The sequence below is a fragment of the Triturus cristatus genome, chromosome 2_2 (genome assembly GCF_964204655.1).
Source record: "Triturus cristatus chromosome 2_2, aTriCri1.1, whole genome shotgun sequence".
NCBI lineage: Eukaryota > Metazoa > Chordata > Amphibia > Caudata > Salamandridae > Triturus > Triturus cristatus.
Genome location: NC_140582.1, coordinates 918,556,455 through 918,576,847, shown reverse-complemented (window position 1 = coordinate 918,576,847; position 20,393 = coordinate 918,556,455). Strand labels below are relative to the sequence as shown.

The 20,393-nt window shown below is 44.2% G+C and overlaps 1 protein-coding gene across 1 annotated transcript in view; it reads left to right on the top strand.

The window, feature by feature from the left end:
• Nucleotides 1–20,393, top strand: part of RBPJ (recombination signal binding protein for immunoglobulin kappa J region) — a 237,082-nt gene that overhangs the window by 212,496 nt on the left and 4,193 nt on the right. The window lies entirely within an intron of this gene.

Here is a 20,393-nt window from a genome sequence, read left to right as displayed (position 1 = left end):
AAAGTGATGTCCTTTAGAGATTATGTGTAACAATGCAGTATTTTTGCTCTTGATAAGTGTTGATGCTGCAAGCACCCTCTAGGGAGGAGAACAATAATTACATAAATATTATGATTATAATTGTGTTACATAAAGTGTGTATTTCATGCTCAAGTTATTTTCATGTTCAAATCACCCAGACATGCATACACATTTTTTCTTGTGAATGCTTTAATGAAGTAATGCTGCTGACAACCACTCATATGCCAAGTAAACATGCTTTATTGTCCACCCAAGTGCTCACTCATTCAAAGTGATATTCCGTTATTGCATTTCTAATACAAGTAAATGTTCTGATATGTGATTTGTTGCTCTAGTCCTCCTTTTGGGAGGGGTAAACATGATTACGCAATGTCATGCAAAAGCATTTCCATCAGCTTGTGTACATTTGTAAATTGGTGCATAGTATTGAGTAGTGTGTGTGTAATAAATGTGCTTTTTCCTTTTTCAAAAGAAAAAGCACCGACTGGACAATCATTCATTGAGTGTTATTATTGTGTATCTGTGAATGGAGATTACTAGCGCACACTGCCTCCCTTAAGTAAGCCTTGGACTGCTCTGCAATACTACGTTATGGGAGTCAAGCACTACAATGGGGTCTTTGGTTCCCAGTGGTGGACAAGTGTGGACTGTGGAAAAGTGCCCTCTTTCTGCATGGTAGCCCCCACCTTTTGCTGAACTGCTGATGTGCTTTGACTAAGTGTGCCCTGGGCTCCTGCCAATCGGGTACCCAGGGCCTATGTTCTTTCCCTAAAACTGCATTGAAAACAAAACCCAATTGGCATCTCTGGCCACAGGTCAATCCCTGGTAAATGATACCACAGGTAACCAGGGCACTGTGACCAGAGAAGACCCCTTAGGGCTGCAGCACTTATTGTGCCAGCCTAAGAGGCCCTGTACCACTACACTCACACACTGCCTTTGCATGCTGCGTGTTTTGGTGCAGAACAAAGTGAAGAGTCGACAAGGCCCACATCCCCGTGTGCCATGCCTACAACCTACTGCCCTGGCCTAGATCAGTCACCCCTCTAGCTGGGTGCACTGTACCAGTGGTGAGGGTACAGGTGCGTGAGCCTTGTACCCCTACAGTGTCTAAGTCAATTCTTAGAATTTGTAAGTGCAGTGCTGCCATTAAGAGTATATGGTGCTGGGAGTTTGTCATTACGAACTCCACAGCAACATAATGGCTACACTGAAAACTGAGAAGTTAGGTAACAAACTTCTCAGCACATTAAAACCATACTGAAGCCAGTGTGGGATTTAATGAAAAATGCACACAGAGGACATCTTAGAGATGCCCCCTGAAAAACGACCTACCACTATTGTCCAAGCTGAGTGGCTGCTTTCAACTGCCACCACCAGGCATGTTTCTGGACCCATGGGTCGAGAGCCTGTTGCTCTCAGGAGCCTGAAACAATGCACATCCTGGGACGAGGTATCCAGCCTCCTCCCCCAGGATGGGCAGGGTTCACGAAGGGCAAGCTTCAAAGGCTTGCCGCCTTTGTGAGCTTCCCTAGGCCACTTGCTGCTTTCAGCAACTTGTCCCCACTGGTTCTGACCCCCACTTTGGGCAAAAGAACCAGAGGGAAAAACATCTTGCAGATGGGGGGACCCAGCCAACCAGGGAAAGGCTTATGGAGGGTGGCATAATAGGGGATGAACCCACCCCAGGGAAGGGACTCATTGGTCCCAACCTTTTTACCTACCTGTAATACCCCTAGTATTTAGGGGTACCCTGAACCTTGCTTCCTCAGACAAGAACGTGCGAGAAGAAGAAAAAGGACCGGACAGCCGTGCCGAAGCGAAGAAGAGGAGGATGCCCACTGACTTGGCCCCAGCCCTACCGGCCTGTCCCAACCTCGAACCTCCTGCAGCAAAATCCTGGTGTGTCCTGCAGCCAGCAACCTCGACAAACCTGAAGGACCTGCCTGCCTTCAATCCCAAAGACTCTGTCTCCCGTGAACACCTGATTTGTTCAAACAACGGACTCCAGTTTCGCAAGGATCCACGGGTCTGCATCACTCTGCACCCGACGCCCACGGCCTGAGTTCGAGTGGCCCAACACCAAGAGGAGGTCCCCCCGTAGACCTCTGACCTGCCTCAAGCCTCCAGCCAACGCCTGCAGCCTCAAACCGGAATGTCCCCCCAACCGCGACCAGGAGCTGGTAAGAAGATCCGACCCTAAAAGACACCCCTGCACCCGACGCCCCACTGTCTTGGGTGGCCCAACCGCCGGTGCCTAACCAACCCCCAAGATTCCAACTTACCTCTTCAAGTGGTGGTTGCGCCCAGAAGACCTTCGTCACAGATCCTGCAGTGCTTTTGCAAACCGGAGACTCCCCATTGAAAGCTACAGGGCTTCCGATGCCAAAACAGAACTCTGCACCCGGCCGCCCCAGTGCTGCTGAGGGTGCATCTTTTGTGCTATCCTAAACCCCCATTTGTCCTGAGCTTATGTCCAGGAGCTTTGCTCCCACAACCCAGTGGCCTGCTCCTCAGCGGCCACCAACCGGAGGCCCCCTATACCCCATTGGATAACATTGGGCCTCAGCACCCGGCCACCCTAGTGCCGCTAAGGGTGTAACAAGAGTGTATCCTTGACCCTGGGGGACCCCTGAGTCTAACCCCAGAACACCAACTCCCACAACAAAGTACTTGCCTTTAATCCGATAACACTATTTTCCTCAATAGGATAACATTGACTGTTTGTTTTCTATGAAAAGTGTGGAGTTGGAAAACCTTAAGAAATTCTTTAAGAATATACTAACTAACAAAAACTCTTTTACTTACCTGTTTACGGGAAATGTCCCAGTTCAGTAAGTATCCAGGCATACTGCACTCTGTAAGGAAAGTAATCTCAAAAGTACATTTTACTATAAACCCTATACAAAGTATATGTACTGTATTCTGAAAAGCATTGCATTATCATTAACACTACTGTAATCAAATCAAAGTACATTTACAATTGCAATTCAAACTGTTACAACTATATATATATACGGCAAAGTATCACTTACCTGTGCCAGGCTTGCTTGGTTCTAGGAAATAAAATAACTAAAATAATATTTTTATACAAAAACAATTGATCGTGAAGTTCAGTTTTTGAGTGCGTGACTGAGTGTGTATAATAAATGCTTAACACTGTTCTCTAATAGTCTTACTGCTCGACCACACTACCCCAAATAGAGAGTGAAGCTCTATCTACTTTACCTCTGCCTACCTTTTGGGTTCCACTGGACTCCGTGCACACTATACCTCCAGTATGGTTTAGTATATACAGAGCAAGCTTCCTACATGGACACATTACTTGTGCAGGCCACACAACTAATGATCTCTTTTCCATACACTGCGCCTCCAGCAGGATGGGTAGTGGTTTAGCATATAAAGGCCTGGGGCTTCAAAGCCACTGCTGCCTTTGATATGCAACCCCGGCTTTCCCAGACCAAGGAGATGCCATCCCTTTGGCACCAGGACAGGTGGGAAATTAGCTATACAAGTAGTGTGTCTGCACCACCAGGCTAGTCACACCCCTAAGGTGGGCTGCCTCGTGCTCCACGAAAGAAGGATGCCACCATCTTGTTTTTGGTGAAATTAGAAACTCTGGGACAGAGGTATGCTACTACCCTTGACTTCCCTCAACGCCCCTAAATTCAGCCTCCTGACACCAGGAACTCCGAGTTAACTGACTCGAGAAGAAAAACAACAAAGAAGAGCCGAAGAATGCAAGAACTGTGACCTAGCTGTGGACTTAGCGCCAGTCCCTGCCTGCCTGCTCCTGTCTCAACAGTTGCACAGACCTAACTCGGCTTCCAGCTGGGCGTCCTTCAAAAACCTCGGAGGGCTGCAGACACTTCGCAAACCCGTAGGTATCTACCCTGAGGTGGAAGTGATGTGCTGACCACCTGGTCCACTGACGCAGCAGCCACCCAGTACCAGGTCACTGAGTTCCAGGAGGTCAGATCCGTTTGTCTACCAAGTTTGGAGATGTCAGGACCCACTTTGCATCAATACTCGAGGTACCAGAACCTCTTTCAAGCACCAAGGCTTGTTTATGTTCAGTCCGAACACTATCGCCTTCAAAACTGACCTGCTCGTTGAAGGACTTCAGCATACGTGAGCTCCATGCCAGAAGTTGCTGTGTTTCTTCCCCCTCTTCTCCATGTGCACTGAAAACCATGGGAGCCTCGAACTCTGCAACCCGCGGACAAAACACCTATGCACAGAGCCCCCCAGCCCAAGCCAATTGAAACAGACAGTGTCTTAATGATCCTAAGACCCCCCAAGAGCGGAGCCCCTCTTTGTGTTCTGCCGGGCTGGTCTACCACTTCCTCCTTACAGCCTCTTTCTTTCAAGTACTTTTCCCATTGACTACAGCGTGTAGTTTTCTAGGCTACCACATCTGAAAGCACCTCTGCACCCAGACACCCCAGGGCAGGTAAGCTTGAACTTGGTGCTATCTTGGACCTAGGCCCCTACTTACCTTAAGTCCAGAAGAACAGTCCTGTAAGTCGTTTGCAAGTGACCCTGTGCAGTGTATGTTTCTCCCATAGAATAACATTACCGCGGTCAAGGCTCATGCCTCAAATCTGACAGCTGTCATTTTTTCCTGCTTCTGCTGCAAAATTTGCTAACGTCTAAAGTACTAACCAGATTGCAAAGATCTTGGTGTCTAAAATTATATAAAAATGTTATTTGATTTTCCAAATTGGTCTCAAGTTTTTTCTTGCGTGTGTCTCTCATTTATTGTCTCTGTGTGTACCACAAATGCCTGACACTACCCTCTTATAAGCCTAAACTGCTTGTCCACACTACCACAAACGAGAGCATTTGGGATTATTAATATAAGCCCTGTAAGCCAATAAGGGTTGTCTAGACTTTCTGCATAGTGTACCTCATTTTTGTACAGTACATAAAAAGCCAACTTTCTACTCGCATGCTTAACTAGTATTGTCTTATAAAAGCAATGGGGTGACCCTGTGTCCCTCAGAACCTGGGTAGAATTATTACAAAAAACAATGGTTCTGTCGGGTATTCAGTAAAACAATCGCTTTGTTATCGAAAGCGATTGTTTTACTGAATACCCGACAGAACCATTGTTTTTTGTAATAACTAGTATTGTCAACACCAATAGTCACCAGCTCACAATTAATCAGAAACCAAGCTTCCTTCACAGGCATTGTACTGACACCGTGTCCCTCATCCATTTAACAGGTACATCCTATGCAGCTGTGCAAGCTTTTCACACACTGAGCAGCGTATGGCAATACATTTGTTACCTTATCCCTGACACATACAGATACAACATAGCTGCAAATTGTCATGCATAGTTCGAAATTGGCAGAGCACGAGTAGTAATTACGCAGGCTTTTCTCAAACCCAGAACAGTTTCTGTATACACCTTCCTCAGATTCAGAACTTGTATAGTTCACATCATCCGCAGAAGTGCAAACAGCCTTCAAAAACAGAACTTGTGTACCACGAACAGCAGCGGCTAACTTCACTCTGAACACATACAATAAAGTCACTAGTAATACAGATGAACCTCAAACATAATGTACAGCGTGGGAATCGCAGCAAAATCTTCTCCAGTATACAACAATGCTGCAGTGGGACTAAAAATTAGATGAGGATATAGCAATCTCGTGGTAAATACGGGTCTTCAGTCGCCAATCTTTTTTCTAGTGTTGTGTTTATTTGACAGTGAAGTGTTGTTGATACATGTAAACTGAATAATATGTAACATCTTTAAAACACTACACACTGGCTCGGTTTTCATTCCCATTCATGTATTTTTATAAATGCTAACCCTGGTGAAACAGATGGGAAATTACCTTTTGGTTTTTTGGCAAAAGGATCTTAAAAATCTAGCTATTTTGTGCTTGCTTTTAACCATAGACTACTTTTATAAGTGGAGTGCTAACTTGGCATTTTAATAAGAGGCCAAAGGTAAGACTATCATGAGCTCCTTGTTGCTGGAATAAAACCTATTGCATTTTTCTGTGTTTTACAGCTTATCTATGGATCAGTTTGCTGGAAATCCCAGCCCAGCATACAACAGTGTTGGCTCATAGTGCTGTGCTTTGTTAGTGCATATTTGGAATGGCATGTTTAAAAAATGAGGGAATGTTTGTTTCAACCTTAAACGTATTTCTTTTTTTAAAGTGCCTTAAAAGCAGGTCAACCTCAAAATGAATACGCAGTAAAATGTTACTTTTAACAAAGTTCATTTTTAGTTTTGTTATCATACATTTTAAAATATCAGCAACATAGATTTGGAGATTCTCTGCTTATACCCAGTGAAAAGCTTTCACCACTCTACCCTCAGACTATCTATCTGTTCTGATTCATCTTCTAAATTTTAAAATGCCACATAAGGGCATTTTAAAAGACAAATTAGGTCATTTTGTAGCTTTACATCTTTTTTTAAGTTGTGACACTATTTACCCTTCAATACCTGACTGAGGAGAGGCCCACCAAAACTGGTGAACACACCCTCTGAGATTTTACTTTGATATATTCTTCTTAATTGCCTTAATGCATTTCTCATTCCCTCTTCTGATTCCTTCCTTTTGTGCTTCCATCCATGAAAATGCATTGGCTGCAAGATCCTTTTCATTGTGAGTAATATGGTATTTGGGGCCTTCGGTAACTGCATGCCTTGCATTAGTTTTCCCACTTCCATTCTTACTGAGATGTATTTCACTGTCCACTGCTCAGGACATGTGCAGATGCATACATACAACCTGTTAATATTTTTGCATATGGTTGCTTAGTTTTTACATTACTTGTAACATTGCAGCTACGCCGGTCACACAGTATTAGTTTGTTAACTTTTCCTTCTGTTGCCCTCAGAATTTGTAATAAGTTCAAACCAGAAAAAGGGAATGCTTCCTAATAAAACTCACCACTCATTTTCTTCAAACCTCAACCCCCATTTGCAACAGAACCATGCTAATGAAATTCTGAAGAATGTTGTAACAAATGCAATGTGGACTTGTAGTTTCCCTAGTTTACTACAACTAAAAACACTTGACATATTTTACTAAATTATGGAAGAATGCATAAAAGGAGAAGCTGGAACTGTGTTTACCTATAGACTTAGAATTCTCTCTCTGTGTCAAGCTTCAACTTAAGTTTGCAAATTCCTGTGGAGACCTAGGATTGTCCTGTCAGCATTATTGTATGGAGAGACCCAGTACAACGAGTAAAGGCGGTGGTGATTAAAGAGCGGTGGCAGTAAATGGAAGAGGTGGTGGGGCAAGACAGCTCTTGGGCCATAAGTGACGATGGAGTTTCTTATGGCTGTTGCAATAACACTTTAAGATCCCCCCTATGTCATGATCTTATTTGGTTTATGATGAATAGAGTGCACTGTGTTCTGGATAGCTGGGAGTTTCCTGTTCTAAATGATGACCCACGTGCCTCACCTCAAGCGAAGAATTATACTGGTGCAAAGTCCACTGAATCCTTTATTAGACTGAGGCACAATATGTAGTGTGGTGGGCGTGAATCATAGTGTAGACTGTGGTGTGTATGGGTCTGCTGGAACAACATATATACCTAGGCACTATTACTTATTTGAGGACCACAGTTATATAAGCTCTGTGGGATCTGGATGATGCCTTCTAATTGAGTAGACTGTCTTTGGAAGGGCTACTACTTTTTGACAGTGAGCTAATGAGTGTTGACAGTGTGTCTGTGTTTTGTGGCATTATATTGCTATGTTCTTCATTCAGTATTGGGGTTGAAGAAAATATAACTGTGTCTTGAAAGGCATTTACGGTACGGGGCCCTGTTTTGCTGGTCTTCATTACTTTGATAATGTGACTCCCTATTTTCTCTATCAGATTTTCTACCTAACTTTTGTTCCCTTACCTAATTTACTCTTCAATCCTCCCTATCTCACATTGAGATCAAGGTTGCTGCTGTCACACTTTTTGGATGCTCCTTACTACTTGCATTGTTTTTGCACTTTTATATAGCACGTACTTGGGCCAAGGGAATGGGAGCTCTTTACAAGAGCACCAGTTACGCATCTTTACTCACAGGGAGCTTACATGATTTACCTAGCATCACATGATGTTGAGTTGAGGCAGGGATTCCATACCTGATTTCCCAGTTCTCAAGTTGACCACTTGTGAGAAAGTGCCTCTTTTGACATGGTAAGCCCCTCACCTTTTGCCTGGAAAATTATGTGGTTTCGATTGAAAGTGCACAGGGTCCTTGCCAATTAGGTCCCCTGTGCCAGTGCTCCTTCCCTAAAACTACCACGATTGGCACCTCAGACCTCTTTGTGAGTCCCTAGTAAATGGCACCCTGGTACATAGGGTATTGGTACTGAAGAGAATCCCCTAGGGCCCCCTCGCCTAGGCCATGCAAATTACCACTGTAGCATGCATGCTTTGGTGCAGACAAAAACAACAAAGTCGACATTGCACACTGCCTGTGTGCCATGCCCAGTGGCACTGCCCAAGGTATAGGTAAGTCAGTTTATCTATTGATTGTATGGCAATCTATCTGAATATGTTGTATGATTGATATTGTTTTTTTAAAGGAATTTATTTTAATTGTTTTGTATTTTATATGTGTGCTTTTATGGTTTGTTTCAAACTGAATAAAGTCTTTTGAACTGAACTTATGTTAGATGCTTCCTTTTTATTTGTAACCTGTTTGTCCAAAACATGTCCGTAGCATGCACAGGATCATACTTTTGTCCAGGTACTTACTAGCAGGCATTGGTGTGTGTGTGTGTGTTTAAAAAAAAAAAAGTAAAACAAGTCTTTCCTGTCCGAGTTCAGTACGCGCATTGTTTAATACAGATGTTCAATGCCTATGTGGATACCATTTCCAGTCTTAGATTTAACCTAGTGTATTCTGGCAATTGTAGTTTTCATTCTCTTAACTACATTAGCAAGATGATCCCCCAAAATAGTACCCCCCGGTGACTCTAAACATATGTTAACCCTAGTTTTGTCCAAATTCCAGATATGTCCAGCCAGCATAGTTTGTTATGTAGATAACTGTCTGTTGACAAAAAGTGGCATGCACCCCATTTCATGCACTTTTGACAGTGCTTCCCATATTACTGGAGCGGTTCAATATACATTAGGGTTGCCTGTCAGGGTTAGATAATGATGCAATCAACTTCTCTGCAACCAAGCCCTGTTCCCCTCAAGTGAAACGACATATTCACGAAAGCGCTACTGGAACAGAACGGGAAGCACTTTTCGGGGGGGAGAGGGGGGAGAGGGGGGAGTGTGTGTGTGTGTGTGTGTGTGTGTGTGTGTGTGTGTGTGTGTGTGTGTGTGTGTGTGTGTGTGTGTGTGTGTGTGTGTGTGTGTGTGTGTGTGTGTGTGTGTGTGTGTGTGTGTGTGTGTGTGTGTGTGTGTGTGTGTGTGTGTGTGTGTGTGTGTGTGTGTGTGTGTGTGTGTGTGTGTGTGTGTGTGTGTGTGTGTGTGTGATTATTTGGAGGATGTGTATGCATCTTTTCATGAGCTTGTGTCTGTGCACGTTGGGCGGGTGTAGATGGAAGTGGAGATCGGCCTTCCGCACTGACCTTGCAACATGTCTACGATCTTCAGTTCAAAACAAACTGTTTCGTCAACGTGATTCTACTTCACATTGCCCTCTTCAACACGCTTCCATGCATGTGGGAGGCAGGAAGACAAAGGGGTAGAGGAATATAGATTGATTGGAAAGGTGACAAAACAAGAAGGGTACAAAGAACCCTACAGCATGAGCGCTCAAAAGCACGGAACAAACTCTCCTTATACGTTGAGGCCACGTTCCCCAATCAGGGCAGATATCCATTGGACAACCTCTTTACCACCATTTAGGTAATAGCAAATTTCTGCGCCTTCTCCGTCTTCTGTGATTTCCACGTCACGTCTACCGATTATTTTCATCATTTCAACATGGATTCACCAGATCATGCCGTCGCCGCCTCTTGATCCCTGGCTCCACTCTCCCCTTTTTTTACTATCCTTCATTCACACTTTTTATTATCTAGCACGGTTGACCCACGTGCACTTCCTCCTTTTTATTAGCGCCGCGCATCACATTAGATAGCACAACCTCATGAGCACTTTTGGATGTACTCCCAATTGTGTTCCATTTGAAATGTGCTCTAAAACAAACAAACTCTTTTTGCCTGAACCCTTTACTTTAGGTTGTATGTCCTTTCTTGGTAAGTTGGATGCAGGCTTGTGTGCCACTTATATTGTTTTCTTTGCACTACTTGTAATACTTTAATTGCATATTAAATTCCGTGTCCGGCTGGACAGAAAGATATAGTACTGACTGAGTCTATATTCATTCTTTCGTATCTGATCATTGTCTTTAGAAACAGTTAACATTACCCAAGGTCCCTGACCAATCGCAATTGGGCTCCCTTGTCTTTATTTATAGCACAAAAGCAGAAATATAGCATAAATGTAAAGAAGAAATGAAAAGTAAGATGATGTCTAAAATAAAGAAAACGGGAGTAAAGAAATGAGACGGCAGGCCAATGAGCTATAGATGAGATCTGCTGAGTTTGCTGCTTTGACAAGCCTACCAAATGATTGGCATCAGAGAGATCCCTTGACGAGTGAACCATACCCACTGGCAATATTAATGCAGATAATGAAAGCAAAAATGGACATGTTTTAGGTTGAGGTACTCGGGAGCAGTAAATAATTTTCTCATGTGTGTGAAAAGGCCATCAGTGTATTAATAAAAGTTTCTCCCAGCATTCATCACAGCATCAGCAGCCCCATCAGATATCCCCTTACCACCAAAGTTACCATTAATCAGAGAGGAGTACTAAAGGGCTCTATCTCAAAGGGAAAGTCCCAATGCAATAGCAAATCATTGACTTTATCGTTTCTCTATTTCCATTTTGATAGGGAAGAGCATCATCGCTTACTTGGAAAGGTGGAAAAAGATTACCAGATATAAATAGATATCTGGTTATGAAGGATGTTTACACTCAGCCTAAGGTCATTGCTTCAAAGTATCAAACCAAAAACGGACAATCAGTAACACCTTGAGTAGTCATGTGTTTTTCAGATTAAAGGCAGGCTATGTAAAGAGTACCAAGAATGCACTTGAACAAGGGCATATACTTTTGGTATTTCTACTGAGGAAAAAAAAGCAAAGAAAAAGGTTTTGGTCCATACTGGATCTTATAGGCAAATCATTCAATTCAGAAAATGTTGAGGCTAATAGTGCTATTTGAAATCTTTCACAACTACAGCAATGGAAGTGGATGTCCATCGCTGACTGTCCGGGAGCGTATTTTTTTGTCCTAGTGAGCCAGTGTGAGAAGTTGGCCTGGTATATGCTGGTCACTAGTTAAAGTGGCCAACTTGCACCAGTACAATTCGACTCTTATGGTAGATAGGTTTAGGACAACCTTTTAAAGAAAGCTATCTAGGGGTAGCTGTGGAGAGCAGCCTTCAGGCTAAGTCTTTAGATTAATGTAAAACAGCTTGTTTTACCTTATAATCTCTTGAATTACTAAATGACAGGACACCACACAGGTGTATATATAAAATATATATGTATTTATTACTAGACACACTCTGCTAATCTCTTTATGAGATTAGAAGTCAGGAACATATGCACAAATCAACATTTCACAACAAGTTAAGCACAAATATGGCTGTGGCCCTAGGGGCGTACCAGACCATATACTAAAAAAGAGACTTAGGAATATCGACTTTCGAGGGGACAAGGCCTAGGGCCTTCAGAAGCGCTGGAGCCTCACTAATCCACCCAAGGCAGATAAGTTAAGGACCCACGAGAGACGCATGCAGTGTCAGAACACAGCCGCTGATCCCAATTGACTTCAATGGAGCAGGTCACGGTTGGAATTTTAAAGTTTTAGGATACTTCGGGAGAGTCTACAAGAAAGTCACTTACAGGCTAAGTACTTCTAGAGCCAACACACACAGGATCACCGTAGTGCTGGAGTTACCTCACCCTGGGAAGCAGGGTGCATAGGTGTCTTTTGGTGTCGGGTCGCGGCGTCGTTTTCAATGGGAGACAAAGAAGACTTGCTGCTTGTGAAGACAGAAGAAGTGTCCGGTGGAATCCAATTCTGGATTCAGAAGAAGGAAGACCTGAAAGCAGAGGGGACAGTGTTCAGTCACTTGACCCAGGGCAAGGAAGATGGATGCCCACAGTCGTCGGGTGATTTCAGGTGATTACGGGTGTCTTCACTCTTCAGCCACGAGGTCCAGGAGGCGTCGACGACTACCAGGAGCTGGATTCGGCGTGTTCCACGAAGTCTGCAGCTTACTGAGGTGTCGGCGACCAGATTGGAGCCAACAAGCCCTGGCAACAGCAAGTCTTGTGGAAAGTGTAAAAAGTCAGCGGTGCAGACCAGCAAGGTCTGAGGGACTCACCCAGCGATGGTAAGTCAGGGCAGGCCTGGAGCAACCAGGGGAGCCCTTTGGTTTTGTAGAAAAGTCTTCTGGGGACCCACAAGCCAACGGGCAAGGGATCGCGAAGACGCCTTAAGAGGATTCACTCAACAGGGGCCCACGGTCACTCGGGACGGGGTAGGCCTCTGATCTTCGGTGGAAATCCTGCTGGAGGCTTGGACCACTCGTGGTCCAATGCACAGGTTCGTAGAATGTCGTGAAGGGGTTGCACTCGAAAATAGTGCACGGTACCCAGGGATTGCGGTTTCTCGTCACTCGTGGGGTCCACTTGCCTCAGTGTCGCTGGGGACTCACGATGGCCTTGGAGAAGTCAGGAAATCGTCTTGCTAGGATGCAGGGACTCCGAACTCCGGCGGGAACGTTTGCGACCGTTGATTGCAAGATTGGGTGCCTGCCAAGCAGGGGAGTCACTCCTTGACTCCAAGGGAGATTCTTCAGTCTTCCAGAGGTAGTGGAACTTCGAAGGTGCAGGATTCTTCTTCAGAGCGTCGCCAGGGATATCTAGTTTGCAATGGCAAGGGTTCCCTAACTTATACTAGAAGGAAGGGAGGGACTAGCTCTATGACCCCACCTATGAGAGGGTCAGGGGAGTGGGTGACTACACCCACTTCCCTTTGTCCAGTTTCGCGCCAGAGCAGGGGCTGGTAGCCCCTGAACCGGTTTGAGCTGGCATATGCACAGAGGAGCCTACTGCTTCCCCAGTGCAGGACTTCAAAGCATTCTAGGAGTGCACCCACCCTGCCCCAAAACACTAAATCCTGTCTGGGAGGTGACCACACCTCCCTGTGACAGGATGCCTATTGTTGGGCCGCCTCCATTGCAAGTTTCGGTCATCAGCAGGAGGGCAGCCCAGTGTCTGTGACTGGTGGCATCCATTTTGTGATGCCAGGGCTCTTCAGGATTCTACCGTGTTGCCACAGTGGGTACATGTCTATCCCTCTAAAGGGTGGGATCATACTCCCACACCAGTTACTGGTGTGGGGGTATGATTGCAAAGCGTTTGACACCAACACGACATGTTTTGATGCAGCCATTCCAATTTTAGCATTTACCGCTAGGTTATAATGCACTTAAGAGTATATGGTTTAACCGCATCCACAAACAGCCACAGAGAATTGACTCTGAGAGCTGCAGAGGGGCCCTGCTCAGGCAGAGGCGCCCCCTCACATGGAAACCAAGCACCCTGCCCTCAGGATTGATAGGGGCTGCCTTAGGGGTGACTGATAGGTTTATATGTGTGTGCAGGTAGAGATATAGTGTACCTATATCTCAGTGAGGAGTGCTAACACTACCTCACCCAGGCTACAGTAGCAGGCCTGTGGTGTCAGATTTAGTCTGCTTCCCAGGGGTGGCATAATACATACTTCAGCCCCTGGTAGGCCTGTGAAGTACCTATGCCCTTGGTACCTAAGGTACCATATACTAGGGGCTCATAACGTAACACAGTATCCAATCACTAGTGCATCTAATATGCACTCCAAGTTGTTTAGAGAGAACAGAGAGGCTGGGGCCTGATTAGCAGGGTCCCAGTCAGACTATAGCCAGAAACCAGTGTTAACATCAGAAAAAAAGTGGGGGCAACATGTGCAGATCCTACTCTCCTACAGCCAGGGACAACCAATTTCCTAATATTCATGATACAGAATGGATGCTTGCAGTTAAAAGTTCTTCCATTCGGATTCAGGTCTGCAACAAGAATTGTCTTCAAATTCACAACAGATTTTCATAATCCTTACATTGATGCACAATATTTCCAGGAAGGAGTAAGTGTTTGTCTACCAGATACTACTAATTTATACAGCTGCAGAGAATTCACTACAGTTGCGTCTACTCCTGTGAACCAGTAGTGGGGTGGGGAGAGGGGAAGGGGAAGGGGGGGATAAAAAAAAGAAAAAACTTACCTGCTGGCCACCGCCTCTCTTCTGTCCTCTTACTGGCTTCTGTTGGAAACGGAAGCAAAAAGCACCCAGGCTGCCCTAAGCCAATCACAGGGCTGCAATGCAGCGTTGTGATTGGTTTGAGCGCCGCGGTCGGCGCTCAGATGGGGAATGGTAGCCTAGGCAAGTTCTCGGAGAACATGCAAAGTGTGCATGAATGTTTGGACGGCCCCAGAGGGCCGGCCAAACATTCATACGCACTTAGGAGGGTGCTACCATTCTCTCCCTCCCCCCTCCCCCGTACCCAGCCCCACAAAACTGTCTCAGCACAGAAAAATAAAATGATAACATTGCGTCATCATTTTATTTTTCCTTTTTTGCCGTGCTGAATGACAGTGGGGCAACGCGCTGCTCCTCCTCAGCGAAGGAGCTGCCCCTGATTTACTACCTAGGAGGACTCGGATACAAAATATAGAAAATGTTTCTTTCTGATTGGAGACTGTCATCAATTCAAGTGCAAACTTCAGACTTCCAGGCAACGTAAAATAGTTTTGATGATTTCCCTTCTCTGGGGTCAGTGACATTGTGTGTCTTCATGCTTCCCAGTGCCAGAATACACATGAGGTCCCTGCAGGAGGGCTTGGAGGAGCAAGAGAGTGAGCATTTTTGTAATGAGTAAGACAAAGTGGCATTGTCTCTGGCACCGTTATATCTTTCATGTGGCATCATCTTTCCTGCAGAAGCTTAAGTCACAGACCGTAATAAGACACACCTCAAATCGCTGCTATATGGGGAGTCTTTTTTAGGAACATCCACAGTCAAGGAGCATTGACCCAAAATAGATCATTATTGTTGGAAGTTGACTATGGAGTGCACCTATGGGGCACACTATGCAAATAATCCAGACGACCCTTACTGGTTTACAGGTGCCTTCTTAAAAAGTCCAAAATGCTCTCTTTGTGATAGTGTGGCAGAGCAGTTTAGGCTTATCAAAGGGGAGTGTTAGGCATTTGTTTCGCACGCAGAGTCAATAAATGAGGTACACACTCAATAAGGAAAACCTGGACCAATTTAGAGAAATAACATAGATTTTTATATGAACGTAGACACCAAGATCAAGTAATTACTTTTCGAGTTAGCAATTTTCAGAAACACCAGAAATGCAGCTGTCAGATTTGAGGCATGAGCCTTGAGAGCGGTTGTTATCCTATGAGAGAAATATACACTGCATAAGGATACTTGCAATTGAGTTACAGGTTTGTTCTAATGAACTTAAGATAAGTAGGGGCCAAGGTCCTTAGAACGACCAGATGTTTCAGTTTACCTGCCCTAGTGCAGAGTTGCTGGTTGCATGGGTCGCCTCGAACACTACCGGTGAAGTCAGTGGGAAACCTGTAACAAGTAAAAGGCTGCAGGTGGAATTCTGGTGCAGAGGTGTTTTGTCCAGCAGGTCGCTTGCATTGCAGACTCACTTTTTAGCAAAAACGGACAACAGGCCACACTTGACGATGGCCTCTCTGATGCTGACATCCCACTCCGGTAGGTCTGTCTTTCAGTGATGGTTTGTGGGCTGGACACTGAACAGGCCTTGCATCTCCAAACGTGGTAGGGAGACGGATTTGCCCTCCTGGAGCACGGAGACCTCCTCATGGGGTGCTGCTTCCTCTGACCCGGGGTTCAACAGAACGATGTACTGGGTCAATGCGGGCAGTGGCTGCAGGGAAGTGGCTCCTCCACTTCAATGGAGACGCTGCTGGCTGGTTGGCGAAGTGCTGACAGCCCTCCAAAGTTCTGGGAGGATACACAGCTGCAGGACCAGTCAGGTTTTTGCATTTGTCTGGACAGGTGTAAGCAGGCAGGGTTTGGCACCAAAGTCCACAGCTAGTTCACAGTTCTTGCGTCTTTGGGTCTTCTTTGTCCTTCTTTCAGGCACACAAATTTGAGTTCCTAGTGTTGGAGGGCTACCTAAATGCTAAATTTAGGGGCATTAAGGTTAGTGAAGGGTATTTGCCAATGGGCTACTTACCCCTGGGTTCATTACACCGTCCTATATGACCACTTAGTGTGGGGAGTGGACATAACCCTGTCCCAGAGTTCCTAATTCCACCAAAAACCAGATGGTGGAACCCTTCTTTTGTTGAGCATATTAGGCAGTCCATCTTAGTTTTCTGGTGAGCCTGGTAGTGCAACACAGCTACTTGCAGAGCTAATTTCCCACCTGTCCTGGTGTCAAATGGGTCTCAGGGCAGAAGGTGAAATCTTCCAGGTATGGGAGAAGCTGAGGTTGCATATCAAAGGTGGCAGGGGCTTTGAATCCACTCGCCTTGATATGCTAAATCACTAGCCATCCTTCTGGAGGAGGTGTGAACACCTTCCTCTGGAGGAGGCATTGTTTCTGGCCTCAGACAGTGCAAGCTCTCACCTGCAGGGGGCCAGAAACTCATCTGTGGTGGCAGGCTAGTCGATTTACTTTTACCCTTGGTGTCAACCAAAAATAGAGGTGCTTGCAAGAATAAAAAACGCAAAATGCCAGTGTAACACATAACAAAAAATCGGCTCAATGGGAAAATTCCCATTTGGCACATCAGTCAGGGATATTTTGCTATTAGTCAGGGATAGTTTGCTGCAACTGTACTCCAAACCATCTCATACCAAGTGTTCTACAGCTGAGGTCAACTTATGCTTGGATGAAACTGATACCACACGTGGACTTCCTTGTAGTCAATCACAGATCTGTTTAACCTGTCCAGAGAGCCACACAAGATATTGCTGTGGTAACTATTAATCGTAAAAGTACTTGTTCATCAAACCATGTGCTCACCAAACAGGCATTGGGAGTGGCTATAGGGTTAATAAGATTGTAATTGTATCCTGGTTTTTCCACATGCATTTCACCCACTGAACATGCAAGTTTCAGAGTAATTTTGCAGGAATGTTGAAAATGCCTCAAATGTTAGTGTCTGAGTATATTATTTTAATAATGAGTTTTATATATTTACCTTACTAAAATAATTACCACTCCTTGTGAGTGATCCATGTGTTGCCTTAACTCAATGTTTCAATACCACACTGCCTTCCATAAGTTAACCTTGAGTGTTCACCGTCACTACTCATTGAAATCAAAGGTTAGAGAAGAGGTACTTAGAAACACATTGACCCGATACTACTGCAAACTCAGTGAATTTCTAAGAACAGTGGCAATATCCTATCACATGTAGTGACCAACTGTCACACAGGTCACAGAGAATTGGACTGACTTATTTATAAGGAAATAGAGACTGTCCACCAAGTAATGTTATGTTAAAACAACTTATAAAGCACACAAATACCAATAGGTGTCTCGACGCTGAGTGTTCCAGAAGGCAGGGCCATGGCCTAGATGTAAAAGCATACTTATTGAAAAGCCACGTTTTTAATTGTTTCCCAAATGACAGTGTCTTTTTAGAGCTTCAGTTGGAGGAGATCATGCCTTTGGTCCATTAAAAGCTCCCTTGATCCAGCAGGGCGCCAATCTCTCACTTACATTTTTTTCATAATGGTGCATCTTGCTGCTATTACAGCATGCACGCAGATTCCTTCCCAAACTTGGGTGTTGGTGAGGAAGTTAATTACTCAGCTTTTCTGCAAATTAGCGACCTTCGTGGTGCTAAATAGTCAGTGTTTTAACTTGGACGCAAGATCTTGGGATTTCCTCTTCTATCCGGGTAGGGGCGTGGAACACTCAACTGAATGATACATTTTCGATATTTGGGATACTTTCTGTTAGTCTCAGTGCCCTGTCCTGTCCTCAGACCCACTACACCAGAGCTGCGGAGTATCTAGGGTAATTGTCCAGGACGTGCAATTACTTCCATAGTAAAAACAGAAGAGCCTAGGATTCCTGAGTTCAGCTGTGCGCTGTTGTTTTTCCTCCTTACAGTCACATTGTCTGTGGGTCTTTAGAATACTTGTCGGCCTATCGTTGCTACCTTTTGCAAATCAAGTGTGCAAAGGAATTAACTTTATTAATTAATTGTAATTAAATATAATCTTAGGCCTCACAGTCTTATTATGCCTTTACTCTTATCTGTAAACGTTAGCAGTGCTTAGAAACAGGGTCTGTTAAGGTACCAAACTCTAAAAACAATCCTCTACAGGTCCTCCACCTCCCCCCTCTCCCCCAATGAGGTGGGCAGGCACAGATACCCAACCTCCATCTCTAGACATGGGACAGTGGGAAAGTTAGTAGCTATGGAACTATTACACTTGACGTTTAATCCCAGCTTTACAACTTTGACAACATGTGCTGGTTGTGAACTCTGTATTTAAAGTATGGGCAGGTTCCCTAACTCAGTGCCATTATGCTGGTGAGAGTAGTCACTGAGTCTCGCAATCAGAACCAGTTATGCCTCAGTTGTGTAATGAGCAAGATAAAAACGATAGAATAAGAATGTCTGTTTATTATTAAATGCGGCTCACCTTGTGCACTTTTAGGTAATGACTTTCTGACAATACTTCATCTTTTTTTTTTTTTTACGGAAATGGGAAAAAGTAAATCCAAAAAATGGTGGTAGTAAGCATATGATAAGAAAACAGAACTTTAATCAAACCCAATGTCATAGTCCATGGTTTAGTGAGTAAGTCATGACTCTTGAAACAAGAAGTCCTGCACTGTGGTGTTGGTACTCCTGCTTGACTAAATTGTTTGATAATAGTCAAATCATCTCCTTCCTATGTCTTTGTCCCACTAATTACCATTATGTAATAGAGGTGAGCAAGCCACAAAGGGCTTGAGCAAAGAGCACACCAGATACCTGACTCTGGCTCAGGTCTAGGTTCTCTTGGATCCTCGAACCCAAGACGAGCTCAACCTTCTGTGTGCCACCCATGCTCTAGCATCATGCACCAAGAATTGAAGACAAAGTATTAACTTTTGATGTAAAATGAGGGAAAGAAAGAGATACCAGTCAAATTGCTGAACTGTACAATGTTAAACCACAAAGCCTGATATAAATCACAGCTTCCCCACTTGACCACAATGCGTGATCCAAGGCAATTGTTTTATTACTCTGTGATGCCTTTTTCTTCCTTATCACGTATGAGAGCACATTGAAATACGCATATTCAGCATGTGTGTGATACAGAAACTTCTCTTGATTTTGATTTAATAAACTACAATGTTGTCCCATGTATAATAAATAGCCAACGAGGCACCCCAGAGGGTGTACGTGATAGCTGACTTGCCTCTTGGTTCACTAATGGTTTTGTTGTCAGGGCAGGTGCAGGCATGAATGTTTCTAAGTTCATGTTCGGAAACGATCACTTTTAATAAATATCTCTTAATGCAGTGATATAAGCTGATAAACTAAAGTGAACCGTTCTGCATATTAAGGAAATATGTTTTTTTGAATTTTGAAGAGACTGTGTCATACTTTTACATTTTTATTGCACATGTCTTTAAAAAATGAAAGCCTTCCTAAAAACACCTTTTTGCTGTTTTCCTTGTGCATTAAAGCTGCTTTCTAAATGTTTTTGCTTCATCAAGTAAACAGAAACCTTATGCTGCTGTTCACCATGGGGCCGCGTGTAGAGATCATGAGGGCTGCAAGAAGCCGCTGGTTGTACTTTGGATACCTCTGATCTACATTCTTAAGTCACCAATGGCAGATAACAATACCCACCTCATACACTGTGGAATAATCACCAACTACCCTGGGGCCCAGCAATAAACCCTGGAAACAAAAAGCGTACAAAACAGTAGCCCTTTTATTTAGTTCTGATAGATCTCTCCGCGGGTTTGGACACCTTTCTTGCATTTTATGAAGAATGATGATCCTGTTGGCTACTAATAATGAAATCTTGATTTTATGTAGCAGTAGGAGTCTTGTCAGGTAAACGTTAATGTAACTAAGTGGAAACACCAAAGATGTGAATTGGAAATGCATTTTAAAAAAGTTAACCTTTTATTCAGATAGTTTCCTGTACCACAAGTAGTCTTTTGAAACCTGTGCCCTATATTTTGAATTTCAGGAGCCTTCCACCTGTCCACAAGAATTGTAGCTAGTAGAAG